The sequence below is a fragment of the Microtus oregoni genome, unplaced genomic scaffold, assembly GCF_018167655.1.
Source record: "Microtus oregoni isolate MIOR12 unplaced genomic scaffold, Mior012 000011F_ref0000422, whole genome shotgun sequence".
NCBI classification, from domain to species: domain Eukaryota; kingdom Metazoa; phylum Chordata; class Mammalia; order Rodentia; family Cricetidae; genus Microtus; species Microtus oregoni.
The window spans coordinates 14,706,316-14,724,131 of NW_024543070.1; the positions used below are offsets into that span (position 1 = coordinate 14,706,316).

Below are 17,816 nucleotides of genomic sequence, written 5' to 3' on the forward strand. Positions count from 1 at the left end.
GTTTAGAAGGCTGTGCTATATATGCTCTACACTGGGGACCAGACTGGATCCTGACTATACCTCGAGGCAGGCATTCTGTCCTCCCCATTTTACCAGGAAAGGGATCCGAGGAGCTCAGACATGGAGAAACGGGTGAAGCTCACATGACAACAAGTAACAGAAAGAGACTCAAGCCCAGGCCGTCTCACCCCAGAGCCAGTAGCTTAACCACTATGTTGTTTCTAGAAGAAAACAAAAACTGAGGGGTGAGACTTATTAATACTGCGACTTAGAAAAGCGACTTGAAACTAATTCTCAAAAATAAAAAAAAGGGGACAAACACACAGGGATACCTGTGAACTATCCTGATGCTGACCTGGCTGTGACAGAAGCATTATAAAAACATTGGGAGCTCAAAGTGAACTGACTCCTTCCTCCCCGAGAGCTGGCCTTTGCATCTTTGTGGTGATGGTGATGGAGACTAGCCAAGGCCCTCAAAGTTTCTCTACCTCCTGAGGAAAAAGGAGCTCAAAGTAGGGGGGCAAGTTAATGCCTTTGGAGGTAAATATCATTAAAAGCCCCCAGTAGCTGGGAGAACAGCTCACTGGTAGAACACCGACTTAGCATGTGTAAGGCCTCAAGTTTAATTCCAGCACAAGTAGTAGCTAAGACAGAAGCAGTGTGGATCTGAGGCAGCTCAAGGCTGGCCAGACACAGTTCTCTTCATCTTCCAGCTTTCTCTCTCCGTCCTCTATTTCCCCTCTGTCTCTGTGGTCTTGGACTCTGAGGGATGGAAGATACCCTGTGACTGTGTTTGTTTCAGAAGAGACTGCCAAGTTAGGGAAGGCTTCCTAGCACAAATTCTAATTGGTCTTAAAATATAAACCCAGATTGTGATATTGAGGAGGGGGGAGCTGAGAGATCAGAAAAGCAAAGCAGATTATCAATATGTCCCCAGGAAGGAAGAAAGGAAGGAAGGAAGGAAGGAAGGAAGGAAGGAAGGAAGGAAGGAAGAGTTTTGGTGAAGGCAAACTAGTAATACTACGACCACTACTTTAACAAGTTAGTGCCAAATGCCCTGCTAATATCAGCAAGCATAAATCTCATTGACTGGTCGCAACAGCGCGAAAGGGAATCCAGACTTTAAGGCTGTTGAGGAAGCCGAGGCAGCCAGAAGGTCACACCCGAGGAACGTGGAGAGCGAAGGTCACACCCGAGGAACATGGAGAGCGCGGTTCTTAAGTTTTCTCTCACCCAAGCCAGTGCTGGTGCTGCTGTTCTGCCCATCAACATGAGCGGTCCTACCTTTAGCTTCAGATTGCAGCTGTGGGTGCCCATCTGTCAGGAGATGTGCATCTCATCCATCTCCTCTGTCTTCACCCTCCCACCCGAGGGCTCCTACCACATCCTTTATTAGCTCCTCCTCTCTTTGTTTCCCTGACTTTTCTATTCTGAGAGAGTCTTCAGAACAAGGGCTTATTTTACTTACCTTCATCTTCAGTGCCTTCATAAAAACTAACAAGAGAAACTCATGGGATGCTAGCCAAAGCTTTGCAGCCATAGGTAAGGAGAGGGGCATCATTACAGTTGGTCCTCTGAATCCAAGTTGTGAATCTGTGAACTCAACAAATCACAGATCAAAAGTACTCAGAGAAATAGTGGTGTCTTGGAGCATGGGGGATTGCCCAGTCGGTAAAGTGCTTGCTTGCTAAGCATGAGGAAGCAACAGTTTAAGCCCCCAAAACCCATGTGAAAGAACTGGGCTTGGAGCCTGCAATCCCAGCACTGGGGAAGACACAGGAGGCTCACTGGGGCTGAATTGACCAGCTCCATGTTCAGTAAGAAACAGTTTCTCAAAAGCATAAGGAAGTCACTCAGTGTTGACCTCAAGGCTCCACATGCATGCACACACGTGTGTATGCACACATTCACCTGCACAAATATGTACACATATATACCATACACACACAAATGTGCACCTGTACCAAACCTATGTTTCTGTTGTCATTTGTTAAGCAGTGTGCTACACCAACCACTCAAGTGGTGTTCCCGTTAAGTTTTAGAGTAGCAATTTATAGAATGGACTCAAACATTTGTAGCTTTTGGGATTCACTGAGAGCCCCAAAGACAACTCCCGAAGATACAGAAGGGCAATAACTCTATATGAGTTAAGAACAAGCTGGGTGGTGGTAGTGCACAGGCCTTTAATCTCAGCACTTGGGAGGCAGAGGCAGGCAGATCTCTGTGAGTTCGAGGCCAGCCTGATTTACAGAGTGAGTTCCAGGACAGCCAGAGATACACAGAGAAAGCCTGTTTCGAAAACAAACAAGCAAACAAAAAAACCCAAAAGAACCATCAGAACAACGAGGAGGAAAAATCCAGAAACCCACGCAGCAGAGAAAGAGAAACTGTCACAAGGAGAAGAGGTGACTTCTTATGCAGTGGAGGGGAGAGGTGAAAAGGCACAAAACCCTGGCCTGAAGTCCAACGCAGTGTCTGCTCCCCTGTACAAACCTGGATCTTGCAGTTAAAGGGCCTTTTGAGGATGCTGATGAACGTGAACAAGACTATAACTTCATACTAGGTCAACAGTGATCTCTGAAGGTGGATCATTATGTATCCTGAGTGAACCACTTGGCCAGGAATCAGAATGTTTTCATGCTTATTCTTGGTCTTTTGCAAGTCAGTGAGACTTCAGACAAATCATTCCATCTCCCTGTGCCTTTATGTCCTTTAACTGTAGGGTTTTTCTGGTTAAAGAGCACATGATGAACTTGTGTGCTTTTAAATACCTGTCTTTATTTGACCATTCTCAGTAGGATAGTGAAATCTATAGTCTTCCTAGGTTTCATAACGATCAATCTGCAGAAATACAAAACTTGTGTGGCTTATAGACTTAACAGACTCTGTAGTTGTGATAGGCTTGGGAAATCATAAAGGGAAAATTAAAATTCCCAGCCAGTGCCTGGATTTTTTTTACAGACTCCTCAGCAGGTATTAAATAGCCTCACACTGCAGTCCGTGTTAGGAAGAAGATAGCGCTTCGTGCAAAGGAAGTTGATGTCGTGCGCACATATACTTTATCTGGAGTATGTGGGGTTGGTCATCTCACACTTGGTAGGAATAACAGTTGCTTTGCTCTGCACTGCTCAGTGCCAGTAAGTGCTAGAGGCTTTGAAGGGAATATCTTATTTATTCTGTACAAGTATCTTTTAAAGCAAACACTCTTGTTTCATTGTTCCTCAGATAAGAAAACAAAAGCCCAGAGAAGTTAAATGATTTGTCAAGGATACATGCCTGCTAAGATACATAGTCTGAGGTCTACTTCAGATGGAGTTGGAGCTATTCATAAACAAATAAATGTTGAATGATTACAGCTACCTTATCAGCCATACCATATGCTTCTGTTACAAATAGAAGAAATGTAAAGTTTATGTAAACAAAATATGAATAGGGTTTGCATAGAGATTACAGATAGAATTAAACTCCGGTATTGATTTTCACATCAGCAGAGCTTTCAGGCTTTGGTTTGAGGTAAACAAATGTCAATATTTTATTGTATAATTCCAGTAGATCATATCTACAGATAAAGTGCAAGTTAAGTCATATCAAGTCTTCTTTAAACAAAGCAGTAAAATATAATCCTGGAAAGATACACAAAGCAGAGTAATAACTTAAGGGTTTTACTGTGAAGCTAAATAATCCATTGGCATGGGTCACCATGCTTTTGCTTCTTCTTTTTCTTTTAAAACATACCTCTCATGGAGGAGCATTTTCTACAGCATTTCTTTTTGAAAGTGGAGCTGTGAGGCAAATGGAGTCAGAATCAGAAAATGAACTTCAGAGTGGAAGCGGCACCAGGCACATGTTCTAAATAAGGAGTTTACCCATCTCACCTAATTAATCATTAAGAGGAAACTCTAGTCCAACTTGAGGTCATCTTACATGCCCAGCAACCTTGGGCTGCTTCTCTGCTCCAGTTGGGGGAGTGGCATTCTTGTGTTCTTCACCATTGGTTCCACAACCAGTGTTCTTTTAGGGGCAAAAGTTAGAGATCCAACTCCAATTGACTGGAGCAAAAAGAAAAAAAATAAAGAAAAGGGGAAGAAGAAAGAAGGAAGAGGGGAAGAAGGAAAGGGGAGGCATGTTACTGTTATTTACTGTAGTGTGTGACAGTCAAGTCCAGAGCAGTCTAGACTCAGGACACAGATACTCACACGAGATAATGAGAATCTTATCACCAGATTTTCGTTTCTCTTCTCTCTTTTCCTACTTTATTCCAAAGGTACCTCTAAGTGATAGACTCCAGTTGTTCCAAGCTTCCATGCTACCTTTTGTTTTTATTTTTGTTTTGGTTTTTTTTCAGATAAGCTTTTAAGTAGTCCCAGAATGCCTAGAAGAATGGTTCATTTGCCCCTTGCCCTGTGCCCATCTCTGCACTAATGTTCAGAGAAGCTGAAGTCTGCTCAGTAGAACCATTATGCTGCCCCTAAATGATCCCTTGTGGGTTTCTTTTCCCAGTTCAATAAACTAATCTTATTGACCTTATTTTTAACACAAGGATGGATCCAGAAAAGGCCTGAATAGATACAGGGATGTCCAGGTAGCAGTTGTTCTGTATAGCCATTCATAGCTCTAACTGGATTTTTCAAGAATACCCAAAGAAAGATGAGAGCAAGAAAAATAAGCTGGAATGGACAAGCATTTCTATCAGTGTGGCACATTGGGTACTTAGCCATTGCATGAGCCACATCCCAGTTCTTTACTACAAAAGTACTTGCATGATGATATAAAAGTATAAATGCAAGATTATTTATCTTAACACGGCTTACACTGGTGAAAAATTGGAAATAATTTAACCATACAGTAATATCGCATTATAATTTATAATAACATAGAAATTGTGACATAAAAAACCTAAGACATTTAATGAAGTTTAAAAAATAGAAACAATAAATCCCTACTTTTATTGAAAAGAAAAACAGACTAATCAGATAAACATTCTTGCCAAGCAAGTCTGGTGACCTAAGATCAATATCCTGAATCCACCCACATAAATACAAAAGGAGAGAACCATTTCACAGAGTTGTACACACACACACACACACACACACACACCATGACCTAAACTAACACATTATCCATACACATAGACACACAATAATACTTTTTTAGTTAATACAAACACTATGGGGTTATACGTGCATGAATCCATGACCAGACAAAAGACTCAAGGATGTGCTAACACTTACATACTAATTATATCTGTAAGATGGGACTACCATCATGCATCATTCCCCTGTACATGTCTGGGCTCTTATCACAACCATTTTCTAGTACCTACTACTTTAAAAACTTTAAGAAAGAAATGGTCTCACAGTTCAGCCTTCTAATGCCATAAACACAGAGGTAAGCATCACCTCCCGTCTAGATGGTCTTTTGACATATGTTACATTCCTAACTCATACCCTCACCTCTAATGCCATAAACACAGAGGTAAGCATCACCTCCCATCTAGAAGGTCTTTTGACATATGTTACAATCCTAACTCATACCCTCACCTCTGCTCTCTATTTCCTCCACGAATCGAGTCCGGTAAGAACTTACAACCCTGTTTCTAATAAAAAAAAAAAAAGACCAACTTATAAAGCAGATATGGATCTACTAATACAGCAGCCAGCACAGAATAGCTCTTCAGTCATCTATCTTATCTTCCCACACATGTAATTTATTCTTCTAACACTTCCAGAGAGTATTTGAGCCATTTCATAACCAAGGTAATTTATACAGGTAGCTAAGTGATAGGAGATAGATAGATAGATAGATAGATATTATAGACAGTCAGATAATGTTATATAAATAATCTTGTAGAAGGAATATAACTGAGTCCCTACCTACTGATCACGGGGAAAGTCTGGGTCTGATGAACAGAAATACGTGTGATGAACTCACACTGAGAGGTAAAATAGAAAAGGAAAATTAGGACCAAAGAAAGGAGAATAAAAATACGCTGGACATCATTCAATAACTATTTGCTGATGGTAATTATAGGGATGGAAAACCCATCAAGCCTATGGAGCTAAAATTAATCAGCAAGTATTCACAGACTGCCTCCTGCTTCTATTACTGGCTCTGGCTTCCTGCCTGTCTAGTGCCAAGGCTGGAGAGATTTGCATGACACTCAGCTTGTCAAGACAGAAAGCAGAATGGCAGGCAGAGGCTCAGAGCAGCACCCCTCATGTTTGTTGAAACCACAGTCAATCAAGACAAATTCCTTCCATGGAAGACTAGAATGCTAGCTTAAAACATCACTACATCACTTGAAAAGGGCCCAGTTAAATGGAGGCATTCTTTCTCTAAAGCAATTGTCAATTCATTTGTGTACTATCTGAACTTTCAAAACACAAATGAACATCTGATTCCTATTAACGTCAGGAAGTGAAACCAAGAGCACGTGTGACAACTCTGCTTAGTTTTCAGGGTTCTTTCCATTGCAACAAACATTTTAGGTAAAATGTTAAGTGTGATGTTTATATCCTTGTTAAATTCTGATAAATAACTCTAACTGCAAAGTTGGACAGCTGTAGATTTCTGCATGTCCAGCACCAATTTTATTCCAGTTTTAAAAGCCCCGGTAATTATGAGGCACTTCTCTCTGTTTCTGTCCCTGTGTCTCTGTCCTCTCCCTCACCCACCTCCTCCCTCCCTCCCACAAGCTCCTCGGGCATTAGTACCTGATTAAGGGCTTGCCACGCAGAGTGCACACGCCGAATATCCCTTGGTCATGGTTATCTGTTCATGTGGCCCAACTAGCAACACAGCCTCTTTGAACAAGAGGACAATGGAGGTCATTGCTAGAGAGGAGAATTTTCACGACATGTTAGGACATGTTGGCGCATGTGAGGATATGTGAGAATATGTTAGGACATATTAATATAGGTGTCACCATCCACCAGGAAGAAAATCTTTTTCTAAGAATAAAACCAAAATAGGAAAATTAAAGCTAAAAGAATTCAAGCTGTTTGACATGACGTGAGCCTCTGGCTCACATGTAGCTGTGTCTGAAAGGGAACTTTAAGGGAACCAAGAAACTTGCTTTAATAGTTGGATGTCTTATAAATGTATTTTAAAATGACCTCATGGAATAATAACGGCAATCTTCTATCGTGAGTGCCTCTCCTTGAGAAATAGCCAAATCACTTAAACGCGATTTATCACTCAGATCAGTGATACCTGCAGGCAACCCTACCTGGCCACCATTTCTGTGTTCACACTAGCTGGTCTACCTCTGATACTCAGGTGACTTCTTGGTCATATTATAGTGCCTATGTCGCTACTGCCACATTCCTACAACTCCACGATGTGGGTAAGGGCTTGTCACTCTCCATCTCTATCTCCTCTAGACTGGGGATTGTACAATAATCTTTTTAATTGATGAGTAATTACATGTTTTGGTTTGGGAAACATATAATTGAACCCATAATCATTTTTATGCCCCTTAAGCTAAGGCTTAATATTTAATAATTGTTACTTTCCTGAAGGTATATACAGATGCAGGAATGAAAACAATCAGGAATGGGAGAGGAAAATAGCTGAGAAAACCCCTTCTATTAGATTAGCTGAAAAGAAATTTAATTATTCATTGTTAAGGACTACACGTTGGTCCTATACACGATAGGAAAGTACTCTACTCCTATGCTACACTCTGCTCTGATCTCCTACTAATATCCTGTGATTCACTGAAGCCACCTACAAAGTATTTAACTATCGGAAAACTGAAGCAAACAAATTAACATATGCAAAGGGAATCTTCAAAGTGCCCGCTCTTGGTAGTAAGTAAGTGAGGCTCTTTCTCAGGTCATTATGATCTTAAGGAGGGTGAATGAGCAGAGTCAGCTCTTTTGTGAAATACTACGTTTTAAAATAGCACAGAAATTAATAAATTTCCCTACATATTGCTAAAATGAAAACAAAAAATTTATAATGTGGAGTGTATTTTAGTTATAATGAGTGGACCAGGGAGCACCATGACAGCCAGATGGAAGTTTGCAGATGACTGTAAGCTAATACAACCGTGTGGCTTCTGGCCTGGCTGTTGTTTGTCTTGTGCCACAGTTAAGAGAAACGGAACAAAGTAAAAGTAATATTAAAAGTTGCAGCACTATCTGTGTGTTCCAGGGAAGCTGAGACTTTATAATTCAAAAAGGCCAGTGATAGAAAACAACCTAGCATAGATTCAAGATGGGATTAAATCATAAGGACGAGCTAATAATTCCTCCGAACATGCAGAAATGAATTAGTTTCTAGATGAAAAAGAAATGTCTAAGTACATGAATCCTATTTTGGCACTTCCCCTTCCTGCCCATATGTTAAGACAATTTGACAGCTAGGAAACAAGTCTTTCTCGGTGTTTCAGAGACATTCCGAAGCCCTAGAACTCCCAATATTATTTTCTTATTACACCCCTCCTTTGGACTCCTTTCCTGCCCTATCCACCATTGACCCTGCTTGGACTGCACCCCACTCTTCAGCATAAAATATTCCTCTAAGTCTGTTTCTCTTCTTAAAAATAGATTTTTTTTCATATAATATATTCTAATTATAGTTTCCCCTTTCCCAACTCCTCTGAGTTCCTCCCTGCCTCCATTCCTATCCAGATGTTTCTTTTCTTTCACCTCCTCCCAAGACAGGTTTCTCTGTGTAGCCCTGGCTGTCCTGGAATTCACTCTGTAGACCAGGCTGGCCTCAAACTTGTGGATCCTCCTGCCCCTGCCTCCCAAATGCTGGGATTAAAGGTGTGTACTGCCATTGCCCGACCAGGTGTTTCTTTTACAGTGACTGCTTGTCATCTTTTCATCTTCCAAAGGTGTCTCTATTTTAACTATCCTGATCTGTCGTCATTTCCATTGCTATTTAGGTGAGAGAGTGAAATCTACTTATATAAATTCATTCCATAAGGGACATATATAGCACAATTTATAAAACATAAATGTAGAATAGTCTTGAAAAGTAACTTCTATATGGCCAACTGATTTTCAAAGAATCATTTCAATAATCTCTCTCTGGCTTGTGTTGATAGCCAACCTATCAACACAATCAATACAACTTCTTGGAAAAGTTAGACTATCAATAAATATTTGATTAATATTCAGTTCAGCAAAACAGATTCTGTTATCTTCTAACCTGGTCATTGGCTGATATGTTTGTACTGGTGAAAGTGCTAATAGTGAAGGAATAAAGATATATATTGAGAGTCAAATCCATCTGTGAATATGAACTAGATAATGGTTTTTAAGTACTGGAGAAATATTTATTCATAAAAACATAACTTGAAATTTCATCTTCATTATCAAAATATCCCATAGCACTGAAGTCTGGATATCAAAAAACACACAAAGATCTGGTTTATCGTTTGTCTAATTTCTATGGTGCAAAAGCTTCACCATGGTTAATTTTAAACTACCAAAGTAACACTTTTGAATGCAGAGACTAGGGTGTCCATATGTTATAACACGCCAGAAGATGTCCATTGCACTACACCATATTAAATAATAGTGAAACAGAAAGTCACGCCTGGGAATTTATTAACATTGCTGTTGAAATGTTTAGTTGTATGTTTATAAATTATTTTTAATAATGGCCATGATTAGTAACTAACAAAATCTCTGAACGGTTAACAAGCAGCTTTTACAAGCTTGTACAGCTAGCTGTAACACAAGGCTAAGTTGCCTTGTGTTAAAATTTGACTAAAACTTTATAGTCCTTTGCACTGGCCATCTGGGACATGAATGAAAAGGGGTAAAGGTAATTCAAACTTTTATTGTAACTTTCTGATAATGCAAAAAATACATATTCCTCTCCTCTTTTCTGAAAAATTCTAGAAGTTCAAAATCTCCTACTTCCTTTGAGATATATGGATAGACATTACATTCTACAAACTGAAAAGCTAAATGACTGGCCCAAACCCACTCAAGTGTGTAAACTGTGGGTTGTTTCAAATGAAAATTAAACAAAAGGATAGAGAAAATTAGTATTGATACTATTTTACAAAATGTAGCAAATGTCCTTTGTAGCATTTTATAATGTAACATGAAGAACATACAGTCTGCCACCTCCTAAGAAGTCCATACGTGCCTGTCCATGTGTTAAACTGCCCTCTTACATGTGCCTGTCCATGTGTTAAACTGCCCTCTGACGTGTCTGTCCATGTATGTGTTAAACTGCCCTCTGACATGTGTCTGTCCATGTGATAAACTGCCCTCTGACGTGTGTCTGTCCATGTGTTAAACTGCCCTCTTACATGTGTCTGTCCATGTGTTAAACTGCCCTCTTACATGTGTCTGTACATGTGTTAAACTGCCCTCTTACATGTGTCTGTACATGTGTTAAACTGCCCTCTGACGTGTGTCTGTCCATGTGTTAAACTGCCCTCTGACGTGTGTCTGTCCATGTGTTAAACTGCCCTCTGACGTGTGCCTGTCCATGTGTTAAACTGCCCTCTTACATGTGTCTGTCCATGTGTTAAACTGCCCTCTTACATGTGCCTGTCCATGTGTTAAACTGCCCTCTTACATGTGTCTGTACATGTGTTAAACTGCCCTCTTACATGTGTCTGTACATGTGTTAAACTGCCCTCTTACGTGTGTCTGTACATGTGTTAAACTGCCCTCTTACGTGTGTCTCTTTTTGTCATTTGTGCTTAAATCTATATTGAAACTCTTTAATAAGAGGCAAAACAGCAGGGTACATTAAATAAATAAATACATCTTAAAATAAACCTCTTTAATAAACTTTGGCTTTGTTTTAAAAATGATGTATAAATCCAACCTAGAATTTAGGTTCAAATAGAGCAAATATATACATAATCTAAGTAAGGAACTGAGGTGTGAGAGCTGAAACGGAAGGAAAGCCTCTCAGAACTGAGCTGAACAATGCCACCAACAAATGGGGTAGACTGAAACACTGTCGACCAAAGGAGCATGGGACAGAAGAGATTAAATCAGAAAAGGAAGAAAGCTAATGACATAATGGCCAACCACAGATGCCACAGATGAAAAACAATGTACCTATAATTGGTGCAATTATTCTGTGTGCTTACTCTAATGTCTCCAAACACTTAAAACCTTAGATTGCTGCTTATAGCAACATGTATCTAATTTATCAGCTGATGTTTAACCTCACCTTTAATCCCTGATTGCTTCAACCAAGTTCTGCTAATGTAGAGGACATAGATTTAACCAGAATAGCCACAAACACTTTATACAGAGCAACAGAAGCTGGTATTTTAAGTTGCTTTTGATGAAAGCAAAAAGAGAAAACAAAGCAAAACAGAAATGGGGAAGGAAAGATGTGGTAATTATGTAGCATCTCCAAGTTCCTACGGCAATTCCAATGTGTTCTTTTCCTAAAGAAACACATACCAAACCAGCATGGAGACTGATCAAGAATTTGATGGACTCAGTTTTATAACAAATATGTCTCTTGCAAAGCAAATGGGAATGACAAAGCACACAGAAATGGGGCATTCAAGTTTAGCTGGGTTTCCCTTGAACCGCCTACCTGTATAGCCCAAAGAATGTATTTCCAAAGTCAAGATATTAAAGAGGCATTTACTTGCTATGATGGTTTCAGGAAATATTTTAAAGAAAATTCTGACAGCCAACATGAAAACTTCTGTTAGATAACTAGTTACTATTTTCAAAACTATTCATTGAGAAAAAAAATTATTTGGCTTCAGTTTACATTCAACATCAAAGATTTAAGGGGATGGGTAAAGCAGAGCCATAAAAAAGGTATCATAGCTAAAGGAAAATAAGTTTCAAGTCAAGTGTCCTTTTGGAAAGGAAAATGTGTCTGACCAATAGTAGAGGCGGGCTATAAGAAGCCTTTTCTTGAATAATATTTTCCAACAAAAGTTAGCCAGTTCATCCCAATAAATCCAAGTTATCTAGTCTTCGTACAACACCGGTGTCCAGGCAGGTGATGAACATAGAGCCAAGGTTACTCCCATACATTTCTCCTGCCACCAGTTGAGCTAAAGACAGTCTCTGTGCTTTCCCCCTAAAACTTGTTTTCATATTAAAAATGAAATTTGAGTATGAAAAGAAAGCATTCTTCTACACAACCTAAAGGGAAAGACACTATAAACAAATTCAGTCAAGCAGTGTGGGCAGAAGATACTTGGAGTGAGGCAGGAGGAATCATGAGCAAAGAGAAATCTGACTTATTCTATAAATGCCTTGAATTTCTTTCTCTACTTGTTTGAGCCGAAAGCGCTGTTACTTTCTGAGCAATCTCTGCAGCCCAAAAGCTATAGCAATGTAAACGGTGCTATAGTAGCAGCTCATTTATTAATAATTTGTCTTCGAACAGGGTATTCAATACATATTCATCAAGTCACTCAACTACCACTCACTATGTGCTGGAAATATAGTGAACAGGAGAGACTCACCTCTGTCTTTTGGCCTTATATTCCAGCCAGCAGTAAGAATATAGCAAACGTGCACACAACAAATGAACTATCATTGTAACAGGTTATCAAACTGTACAGGCTATTGTAGGAACATAAGGTCTAGTGGCTTATGAGTAGAGTGTGCTTGGCAGTTAAAATCCATGGAAAGACACATGAAGATCTTGAGCAATGTTCACAAACTTTTTACTAACTCACTTAGCCAACTTAACCCAAAGTGAAAATTAAATGCAGTTGACTAATTGACTCAATATTATAAGTCTGTAAAATATTACTTGAAGCCTGTTATACATAGGCCTCTGTTCCAGAGACATAACATAATGAAAAAGGTAGATAAGGTCTTTGTAAATTAAAAAAAAAAAAAAATGGGTCCAGCCCATTGTGGATGGTGCCTTCCCTGGGCTGGAGATAAGAAAGTAGGCTGCAGAAGGCATGGGAAGCAAGCCAGTAAGAAGCACTCCTCCATGGCCTCTGCATCAACTCCTGCCTGCAGGTTCCTGCCCTGCTTGCGTTCCTGTTCTCACTGCTTTTCCTAATGAACTGTTTAGATGGATCTACCAGTGAAAGAAACCCTGTCCTCCACAAGTTGCTTCTGGTCATCGTGTTTCATCATAGCAATAGTAACCTTAAGACAACTGGTAACACTGCACATTGGCAGAGCCCTTTCCTAGCATGTGGGAGGCCCCAGATTTGAGCCTTAGCCCTTCCCAATAAGTAAAATACAAAATATCTATTTCTTTTAATACTTCCAGTCAAATTGGGCAGAAGAGTCAGTGAATGTTAAGCAAAACTCATAACTATTTTTATTACTGCGCAAATATGTTTAGTGAAAGTTTAAGCATATTTTAAAATAAACATGGCAGATTAAAAAGCCCGAGATGTTTTTCTATTGAAGTAACAAACTAAGGCATAGTTCACTAAAAGAAAGAACAGGAAGAGTTCATATTTTTGTTCAATTGAAAATATTTGCAAAAGCAATTTTAAATTTAAAGTGAGGTACTTTTCTACATTAAGAGCTATTAGACATGCAAAAAAGCAAAGAGGAAACGTTAAGTGAAAATTTTTGAAAAATAAATTATTCAAAAATGAAGATCACCTACCATGTACAGCTCAAACATGAAAGAGAAGTGAATTAGATTCTTTAGATGAGTAATTCAGTCATGTAGAAGATTTATGGTATAATGATACACAATTATATAATATATATGCACATCCTTAGCTCTTTTTGTAAAAGGCAAACATCAAAGATAATCATCTTAGCATGAGTTTTATTGTAGGCTCGGGTACCCGTCTCCCAGGAGTCTGTTGGTAGTCAGGGGACCAAATTCACAAGACATCTGATTGCAGTACTTGAGCCTCAGAAGGTGGGAAAACCAGCAAGGAAAGTAGAGTCATAGGTTTAAGTTCTCACTATCCACTCTGGACCTGGTTGACTTCATCCTCCTTGGGAAGGAAGGAATCTCTCTTCTCGACTTTACATGCTTTTTTGTTTTTATTTTTCATTAACACCAAGTGGCTCAGGGGCTCTTCATAAACACTCTTGGGCAGCCGGGCTTAAGACGGTCTAGGTTTAGCTTCGGTTCCTTTGCCAAGATGGCGGCCCGGGAGCCGGTGGAGGTAGTGACTGTGGAGCACCTCTGCCCAAGCGACCCGCTCGCAGCCACGATCTCCCCTCGCCTAGCGGACGACGCGCCGGGCGGCCTGGACCCTTTCCCGCCAAGGAGGGGCGTCTCGGTGGGACGCCACGGAGCACCTTCGCCAAGATGGTGGCGGCGCGGCTTCACCGCGCTTTACCAAGATGGCGGCGGGAGGCTTCCGGCACGCGCTTCCCCAATCAGGGATCCCGATCGGGGAGGTCAGGCCGAGGCGGCCGCCCTCGGGGTCCGAGAGCAGAGCGGCGCGAGCGGCTGCAGTCGCGCGCCCGCCGTCCCGCCCGCCCGCCCGCTCGGTGGAGTCGCGGCCGCCTCCGCTCTTGTCATAAGTGCCAAGTGCTGTCACCTGTGGGGGCACCAAAGTTACTTCCCCGCACCGCGGAGCCACAGCGCCGAGCCTCGCCCCGCGTCCCCCCGACCCCAGGGTCCCCGCATCGCCCCCGCCTGCCCTGCCCGGCGGGCACTGCCACTCTCGCCCCGTGCCCCTCTCAGTCCTCGGGGGACCGGCCACGTGTTTCTCTGGGAGACCCGGAGGCGCGTACGGGAACAGCTGGAGGGAGCTAAACGCTGACGTTGGAGGGCTTTGGAGCTGCGTGTTTTGTTTGATTTGGGGGAGCACAGGGGGGTCTCTGGAACCCTGCGGGCTGGGCAACGCACCCAGCCCGGGGCAGCAAATGTCACGATTCGGAGGAGGGGTCTCGGCGGGGAGCTTGGATGCGGGCCCCAAGGGGTGGAAAGAGAGGTCAGGAGTTTGGGGTGAGAAGAGGGCGGACTTCTCAGGCAACTTACTATTCCGTCTGCAACTTGCTTCTCGGCCTGCCCCCCCCCCTCCCTCCCGCCCCCCAATGCTTCCTTAATTACATTTTTTTTTTTCAAGTGCAAAGAAAGCCTGCTCGCTAGAGGTTTTGCATTCGGCGTGCAACTTCCTCCGAGTGTGAGCGCGCTGGCAGGCTGGGAGGGAGGGGTGGGGGTTGAACTTGGCAGGCGGCGCCTCCTGCTGCCGCCGCCGCCGCCTCCTCTCCGACTCGGGGAAGAGGGTGGGGGACGGTCGGGGCGCGGGGGAGGGTGGGTTCTGCTTTGCAACTTCTCCCGGTGCGAGCGAGCGCGCGCGCGCACGGCGGCTGCAGACGGGGCCGCCCAGACGATGCGGGGGTGGGGGGACCTGCCGGCACGCGAGTCCCCCCCACGGGCTCACAGTACGTATGCGCTGACCCCTCTCCTCTGCCCTCCCCTCCTCAAGCCTCCCCAGAGGGCGTGTCTGCTGTCCGGCCCCGAGAGCGGCCGCGGCGCTGCTGCACCGTTTCCGTGCCATCCTGTAGCCCCTCTGCTAGTGTGACACACTTCGCGCAACTCGGCGCTTCGCCGGCGCGGACCACCCCTGCGGCTCGGCCGGCTGCCTGTCACCCTTGGGGGCTCTGGCGGCGGACCCACGGGGCGAGTTCCCTAGTGGTTCCAAGCCGCCGAGCTGGGCGGGGGCGGGAAGGAGCCAGGGAGAAGAGAAACTAAAGAAACTCGCTTTGCCTCCCAGGCCAGGTCGGCACCCTGCCGCTGCCGCACTTTTTCTCTTTCCTCGGGTGGGGAAGGCGAAGGCGCGCTCGCCCGGGCGGAGGCGATGGCTGCGAGCCGCGGGGTTTGCAGGCGCCGTCGGGGCCGGGCTGGCGGGGCCCCGCACGCTGGGCGAGGGGGCGAGGGCCGCGGGCGCCCTTGCAGTTGCTGACAGTCGCCAACAGGTTGCACCGTTCCCCGCGGCCGCCGCGCGGCCCCTCGGGCGGGGAGCGGCCGGGGGTGGAGTGGGAGCGCGTGTGTGCGAGTGTGTGCGCGCCGTGGCGCCGCCTCCGCCCGCCCCTCGCTCGGTCCCGCTCGCCTGCCGCGGCCGGGCGGCCCTTTCGCGTGTCCGCGCTCCCCCCCCCCACCTCCGCCTCCTCCATTTTGCGAGCTCGAGTCAGTGCCTGGAGCCCGAGTCGCCGCCCGCCCGTCGGGGACGGATTCTAAGTGGGTGGAACGAGACGCCGCAGCCGAGCGGCGCGGCGCCGGGACGGGGGACGCGCGCGGGAGACGGGAGCGGCGCGGGGCTCGGCTTGTCAGCCGGGAAGCGGGCGACTTTCCGCGCTAGGGGCTCTCCCCTCCCCCATGGAGAAGAGGGGGCGACTGTTGACTTCCTTCTCCGTGACACGCGCGCCTCCCGCGTCCGCACGCCGACTTGTTTATCTGGCTGCGGTGGGAGCCGCGGGCGGGCGGGCGAGCGCGCGGGTGCCGAGGTGAGCGGGGGCTGGGCAGCGGGCGCCCGAGCGGAGGTGAGTCGGGCTGGCGGCGCTCCCCGAGGGGCTCGGCAGCCGGGGCGGCGGGACTTGGCAAACTTTTGTCAGCCCTGGGGTTGGGGGTGGAGGCTGGCGAGGGCAGGGTGACGGTGACGAAAGGGCCTCGGCGGTGACAGCGCCGGCGCTTCCTCTCCCCGCACCGCCATCCCTGGCCCGGCGCGCTGCCCCGCCGTGGAGCCTCGCGCGCCCCGGCGGGAATCTGGCGTGCTTTTTTGGTTTTGCTTTTTGCCGCAAGCCCTCGGGTCTTGGGCTGTCCTTGGGGGCCGCCCGGACAGCCGCTTTTCCCTGGGGAAGGCAGAGCGGTGTCTGCGAGCCGCGGGCTCAGGGCGCTTGGCTGCGGGCTGCGGGCTGGTGGGGTGGACGCGGGGCTCGCAGCCTCCAGCCCAGACTTCTCCCGCCCGGCCTTATCTGCTAGAAGTGGGCGTGCCGCAGAGAACTCAACAGGTCTGGACACATTTCTCCCTTCACCTCGCACCTTTCTCCCTCCTTCTCTCCCCCACCCCCTCCCCCCGACGACTTGTGCACTAGCTTTGGGGCACGATTTCGCGCCCGACTTTTCTGAGTGGTCTCCTTTTAGTAAGAGACCCTCCCTAGCCGCAGGTTGTGTGTGTGTGTGTGTGTGTGTGTGTGTGTGTATGTGTGTGTGTGTGTGTGCGCGCGCGCGCGCATCGCGCGTGCAGCGATTTTTGACAAGTGCTACTTTCATGTTTGTGGTTGCAGGCTTGATCATTGCGGCCTTAACCACTTAAGACCCTTGGCATAGTTCGCTAGGGCCGACTAACGTCCCAGGGTTATTTACAGTTTTAACTGGAGGATAAATGTCGTTTAAGGGAGCATCTCGTCTTATAAAGTATTGTGATGGTCTTGGGCTTGAAAGGTAGCTGTCAAAAAAGCAGGTGTGGAAATTCATTAGGGGCCATTTCATATTTCATGGTTAGAGATCCTTACGAGATGCACACACAGGTCCCGGGTGGGTTCTGAGAGAGAAACCGCGCACATGGAAGATTCCTAAGGCAGGTCCACCCTCTCCACCTACCTCCCGTTTCCTTTTCAGTGAAGATGATCCTATTTCTTAGTGTCTTGGTACTGGAAAAGTTTACCGTTTTATGAGAGGGGTTCCCCAATATACTTATCATAGTCTTTGACAACCTCTTATAGCATTTTGTTTACTAGTAATATACTAACAATCTGGACAAATACAATTTAAATAAATGTAGGTTGAAAACTACAGAGAAAATTATTCTGAGCATTTTCTTGGATAGGTTTTGTCTGAATTTATATGTGATTCCACAGACCCGTTTCTCTATTTTTCCCAGCATTTCCATATTTGGAAAGAAAAAAAAATCTTAAATCTAGAAATAAACTGTTTTGTATTGAGTGCATTAAACAATTTTTAGA

At 44.8% G+C, this 17,816-nt stretch overlaps 1 protein-coding gene across 7 annotated transcripts in view; it reads left to right on the forward strand.

The window, feature by feature from the left end:
- The window catches only part of LOC121453238 (glucocorticoid receptor-like), a 122,432-nt gene that overhangs the window by 11,850 nt on the left and 92,766 nt on the right, over positions 1 to 17,816 (forward strand). The window contains exon 1 of one of the 7 annotated variants that reach the window (XM_041659770.1): positions 15,170 to 15,296. The exons of 1 other annotated variant lie outside the window; for it this stretch is intronic. The gene's annotated coding sequence lies outside the window, so the exon portion shown is untranslated. 5 more of the 7 variants (XM_041659772.1, XM_041659771.1, XM_041659769.1 and 2 more) reach the window with 5 other exon arrangements.